Below are 6479 nucleotides of genomic sequence, written 5' to 3'. Positions count from 1 at the left end.
CTGAAAAGTGGAAAGCCACCAAGAAAGGAGACAGGTCAGGGCCAGCTACTCTGTAGGTCTCTCTCTCTCTCCTGGCCTCTTCTCCATGTCAACTCTGCTTCTCAGAGTGTCTGTTCCATTCTCCATTTGCTCCTCTCTGATCAACACCCTCCCACTTGTCAGTTCAAATCCCAGGAGGTCAGCTAGTGACACTGCTGTTTCCACTGTGCAGAGCTCTTTTTTCCCAGCCACTGGTGGGTAAGGCACCATCTCTAGTACCATCAGGGTATCCTCTGAACAACAATAACAAAAGCTGGGGAATTTAGGACGAAGTGGACACTCCATCATGCCCGTGGTAGGAGATGTGTGTTCCAGAACACCAAGAATGAAGAGTCACAGTATGAAACATCGAGCAAATACTACATCAAAATATTTGCACCAGAAAATCAAAAGTGTACCAGAGAGGTGGATATGGAGAAGACACAGAGCAAGGATTTGATGAAGTGATCTGGACTAGAGCCAAGGGCCTTAGGCCCCAGAAAAGGCAGCGAGCCCAGGGTGGGCACTTTCCAGATCAGAAGTTTGAGGCCTCCCACAGCCCCAGCAAAGTCACGGGCCTCTGCTTGGCTTGACTTCCACTACTGACTGGGGGAAATTGGAGATAGTCCCACACTGCCTACACTTGCCATCATATCTCAAAGAGAGGTCACACCCTGAGGGCTCACACACATCTAGGATGGAGTCCTAGTAAGTGACCTTGGGCAAGTTTCTTAGCTTCTGAAGCCTCCGTTTCCTCATCTAAAGACGGCATTATCTGCTTTCATAGGGTTATTGTGAAGAGCAAGTAAGACAAAGCCAGTGAAACACTTAGCCTAGTTCCAGGCAAAAAGTGTTCTTGATCGCCAGTTATTGTGCCATCATCACCGTTATCCTCAGTTTCCTTATGACACTTTGAAGGTGAGTGAGTGTAGTATGACTCCCGGGATACATTTGTGAACAAAGCTTATCTCTTTACCTGTTTGCAGATACAAGTCATTTCTCTAACAAACACTCCCCACTTACAAATAAAATTAAAATCAGAATATATTTTAATTGCACAGCTATTTGTGTAAAGTGAACACTACTTTATACTATTTAGAAGGTTTTTATTTTAAAAAAAGAAAGAGAGGAAGGAAACAAGCAAGCGGGGAGGAAAGATGGGGAGGGAAGAAACTTGCTTGTCAATGTCCTCTTTCACTTGTGAGATTTTATACTTCACTATAAGAGATGCCTATTGTTAACTGAGGTATCAGTACAACAACAACTACCAAAATACAGCCAGAAGAGATACCTAAAATCATTTCACTCTGTAATACAGAATATCTGGGTATATTTAGGTGATGTAAAATCATTCATTTGGTCTGACATTCCCCTAGTATTACCAACAGTTTACTTGAAAAGGATATGAAAAGGTTGGGAGGGTGTGGTTTAAATATAATCTGCAATTTTAAAATTTAACTTTACATATTGCCATGCTGTTTCATTATACATGCAGGAAAGGGAAGAGCAGTGTTCTTCAGACTTGAAAAAATTAATCCATGTTTCTTGGCATGGACAACCAATGTTATGTTTAAAATATACATGTATAATGTGAGACATTATCTAATAAAAGTCATGCAATCTAGCTTGTTCACTTTGTAACATATAATAACTGGAAGTTGATCAGAGAAAACTACTTCCACTTTTATTACTACATTGTTCTTATTTTTATGGACAAAATTTAAAATGTATGATAAAAATCCAATATACAGTAATTGAAACATACAGTCTGACCTCACAGTGCTCTGATAAATCTGTTCATTTCTGGCCGTTTTCAGTGTTGCTATAGTGAACAGTGTTGACAAGTGGATGAAAAAAAGCTTATAAATGGAATTCTGATCATAGATAAAACTGAACATAAACTATCTCCCAACATTTCTGCATGTTGGGAGGCCCGGTTTGTGCCACAGATGGCCATCTCCCAATAATACATAAAACATTTCTTGCTGGGGCTCGGCTCACGTTGTTGAATTCACAGGTCATTTGAACAGAACAATAATTCAATTCACTTAATAATGACCTCACTGGGAACAAACACAGACACAGGATGATGCTGTTAGAAGAACAAAATCGTACTAGAGTTTTAAAAATGAAATTCTTAAAAAGCCGCCATGCTCTCTTGTCGAAATAGCACTTAAATGTATTCAGTGTTTAGCAACCAGGCAGGCTCACTGAGTTTATTTTAGTCTCTTGAATTTTACTGCAGTGTCTCTGTGCCATGTTTTCTCCATTTTCAGGCTGGTAGCTTTCCTGGGAAGGTCAGTGGTGCCCACTGAACCCTCTATTGGGTTATTGGCTGAGCTCATTGATGAAGAAGGCTTGAGTACATCATTTTTTTCTTCTCAAATAGCTGAGATGGCAGTCAATGAAGAATGACTGCAGAAAGTTTCAGAAGGACACATGGGAATCATTTAACCAGAACAGTAAAATCAGCTATTTATGTAAGTAACAGTTATTATAACCTTAACCATCCAGGCCATACTTCTCTAGAATAATTCCTAGGTTTAGGGCTGATTATATTTCTAGCTTATAAGGCTTAAATTCCAGGATTCCCTGCATTGGCAGAAATGAATGAACTGAGGAGAAATCAGAATCTAGAGTGACCTCTTTCTAGCATCTAGATGCTTGCTAACAAGATAGCATGTATTGATACCACTGGTATACACGAGATCAGGTCTCACCTTCTCAGAATTTTTAGCTATCAGTTCGCGTCTATATTAGAAAACTAAGCCCAAGTGCCACTGAAATTAGGCCCTTTACTGTCACAGTTTTAACTATTAATACCATGTTCTCCTTTGTCATCCACATTTACTATAAAAGCACACTTAACAAACAGCAGGGGCTTTAACTATGTTTTTGCTTAATATATTTTATTTAAAAGATTTTTAACTTTTAAGATTCAAATTATAAACTTGCAGAATAGAGGGATTTTGTTTTTAAAAAGCAGTGAATGAAGATACATTCTATTCAAATTATTACTATTTTAATGTTGAACAGGGAAAAAATTTGTGTAGGACTTCCGTCAACAATCCTATAGTTGTTTATAGTTTAGCTTTATAGTTTAATTATTTTATTCTTTATCCTCCCCCACCCCTCAACTTCTATCTTAGCAGGCTTGAAAAAACTAAATCTACTTTACCACAGAGTAGTGCTTTATGCTTGGAAAACACATTTCTTTATAGGAAATAACCCATTAGTTTACGTCTGTACCTGCCTCATCAGTATCAGCTGGGAATACCCTGTAATCGTGACAATTTATTAACCTCTGCTGTAAAAGCAGGAGAAAGAAGACTCGTGCTATTTTTCCGTGAAAATGGTGGTTAGAGGAAGGGGTGTTGTAGGGGTGTGAGGGGAAAAGAAGAGAGAGTTAAAGAAACAGAATACATTTCCAAATACACACATGTAAGTTTCTAAAGCTTACAGAGGTATCTATAATCCAAACAAGACATCCCTTTTTCCTTCCTCATCTTCCCCTCCTTCCATTTACTGATACTTCTCCCAGAAGACAAAGTTCTCGTCTCTAAAAGAACTTACTGGGTGAAGGAAAGAAAACACAGACAGTAGATACATGGAAGCAGGTAATTTAGGGACCGTGTTGATATTGTAGGCGTTCAGAGAAATAGAGATCAGGAAAGGCTTCTTGAAGGAACTGCAAGGCATGTGACATATAATATGTTGTCTCTCAATTCCCTGTGAGGCAGAGGGGCATTTCCCTTCCTCTCCCACCCCGAGGGCTCCTTTCTCCTGCCACCTCCCGACAGGCAGGAGGTTCTTCTATGTCTACGTCCACCATTTTGGGGCAACAGCTCAGCTCCCCAGCTTACCTGAGGGCCAGCAGGGCTTGTTGAGACTGAGCAGGATGCTGAAGAGTCTATGTACTTTCCTCTCAAGGGAAAAGGAGGAGGGTGGGGCACAGGAAGACACACGCCTCTCGGGGTTTAGGCACTTGGAAAGGGGGAGGAAAAATCCAGCAAATGCTACTAATAATCACAATAGTAACATTTACCCAGCACTTACTGTGCAGGGAACTGTTCAAGGAATTTACATGGGTTATTAACCCAGGTGATCCTCACAACACCCCCATGAGGAAGTACTATTAATATCCCCATTTTACAGATGAGGCACAGAAAAGCTAATTAACTTGCCTAAGATCACACGATACTTAATTGGCATAGTTTGGACTGGAGCCCAGACTCAGCTGGACTCCAGCACCTCTGCCTTTACATGGTTGACAACTCAGGCTGCACTTGAAGAGCTGTTAAACATTATTTATACCTGGGCCTCCATCTCAGAAATACGGATTTCATTGATCTGTAGTGGGGACCAGGGCAGGAGGACTTTTGAAATTTCCCCAGGTGATTCTAATGTGCAGCCAGGATCGCCAGCCATGCTATTCCACCTCTCACCACCCTGCTGCCTCATTATCTCTGCACCTCTCCCCTCCTCCCTGTTACTCAGAAGATTCTGCCCTGACCTTAGACTCTGCCTTGGTCCTTTTTTTTGGTCCCCCACAAAATGGCCCTGGAGGTGGTTGGAAAATATGTCCACAAGTTCTTTGACATTCCTTTCTTCAAAAGGTGGAGCCTGACCCCCATACCCTTGAGTGCGGGCTGGATGTAAAGACTGGCTTCTAATGAATGGGATTTGGTGGACGCAATGGTCTGTGACTTCCAAGACCAGGTCATAAAAGACATTGCAACTTCCTCCTTGTTGTCCCTCGTGAATTGTAGATTGCTCACTCTGGGGAAAACTAGCTGCTATGTGATAAGAACGCCCAAACAACTCTATGGAGCAGACCTCATGGCAAGAAACTGTGGATTCCTCTCAACAGCCAACGAAAAACTGAGGCCTTCCAGCCAACAACCATTGAATGAGCCAAATCGGGAGTGAATCTTCCAACCCCAATGAACCCTCAAAATGACTGCAGCCCCAATTGACATCTTGAATGCTGCCTCCTGAGAGACCCTGAGCTGGAACCATCTTGCTAGAATGCTCCCGGATTCCTGACCCTCAGAAACTGGGAGATAATGAACGTTCGTTGTTTTGTGCTGATAAACTGTGGGGTGGTTTGTTATGTAGCAGGAGATAACTAATTCAGGCATCTCCCTCCCCACCTCACGCCAGACCCTCCCAACCTTGACTTGGAGCTGGGGAAGTTGCCAGGGCTGCAAGAGAAAAGTGTGCTGACATCCCAAGGTGGAATTCTGAATGTCTTTACCATAGAAACATAGCTCCATGCATATTTATATATGTACATGTATGTATGGAAATGCATAGGAAAAGTCTGGAAGAAAGAAGCCATGCTATTAACAGTGTTAGAGGAAGAGATTGGAGAGAGAGAGGGATCAGTGTTGGAGGAGAAAGCCAAGGGGAATTTTCCTTCCTGCCTCGTAGGCTGCTGTGTTGTTTGGATATTTCACACTGAGAATGTATCTATGCATCACCTGGGTAATTAAACATATTTTTCCTATATAAAAGCAAGGGAAGTAAATAAAAAAGAAGCATAATCATACCTGAGGATGGGTTCTGTTGGAAGTCGAGTATTAAGAATATAGTTCTGGGCTTCCCTGGTGGCGCAGTGGTTGAGAGTCCGCCTGCCGATGCAGGGGACGTGGGTTCGTGCCCCGGTCCGGGAAGATCCCACATGCCGCGGAGCGGCTGGGCCCGTGAGCCATGGCCGCTGAGCCTGCGCGTCCGGAGCCTGTGCTCCGCAGCGGGAGGGGCCACAACAGTGAGAGGCCTACGTACCAAAAAAAAAAAAAAAAAAAAGAAAAGAATATAGTTCTACAAGTACATTATGGATATAGAAGTACCTTGCAGCCTGTTCAGACTGCCTTAGCACCAGGTAGAACACCAATCATAGGCACTATGGTGATGAAGAATTAAGAACAGCAGGGCTTGGGGCCTGATGCTCACGTGTTCTCGATTCCTGGCTCTGACACTTACCAGCTTGGCAAGTCATGCAGCTATTCTGGGCCCATTCTTTCCTCATCTGTAAAGTTGGGAGAATAATGTAAAAAATTTTAAAGCTAAATATATAAGGGGCCTCAGACAGTAAATGATCCACAGACAGCACTCATTCAATGGTAGCTATCATCCTATGGGAGAATATTTTTCTAGTTTACACGTAAATAAGTTGAGGACTCCATGAATTATATATTTTTGTCAATTCACCTCATTGGGGGGACACAAAAGGTTCATGACACAAAGCATGTTTTCCAGACACTTTTACTGTGTGAATTTTGCAAACATTGCAGTGGTCAAATGTTTGTTTTCTATGGACAGTGGTAAAGACCTGAACAACTCATATTCCACATTTACAAGGGAGAAACTGAGGACAGTGGGTGTGAGCATATAATCCCAAAGAGCTGAAACATTGCTAGATCTGAATTCTACTGAATTTTAGCAACAAAGAGTATTGG

Source organism: Aethalodelphis obliquidens, unplaced genomic scaffold, assembly GCF_003676395.1.
Source record: "Aethalodelphis obliquidens isolate GAN/ISIS:26980383/991018 unplaced genomic scaffold, ASM367639v1 scaffold4, whole genome shotgun sequence".
NCBI classification, from domain to species: Eukaryota; Metazoa; Chordata; class Mammalia; order Artiodactyla; family Delphinidae; genus Aethalodelphis; species Aethalodelphis obliquidens.
The sequence above is the reverse complement of the archived record's forward strand: the minus strand, read 5'-3'. Positions refer to the sequence as shown.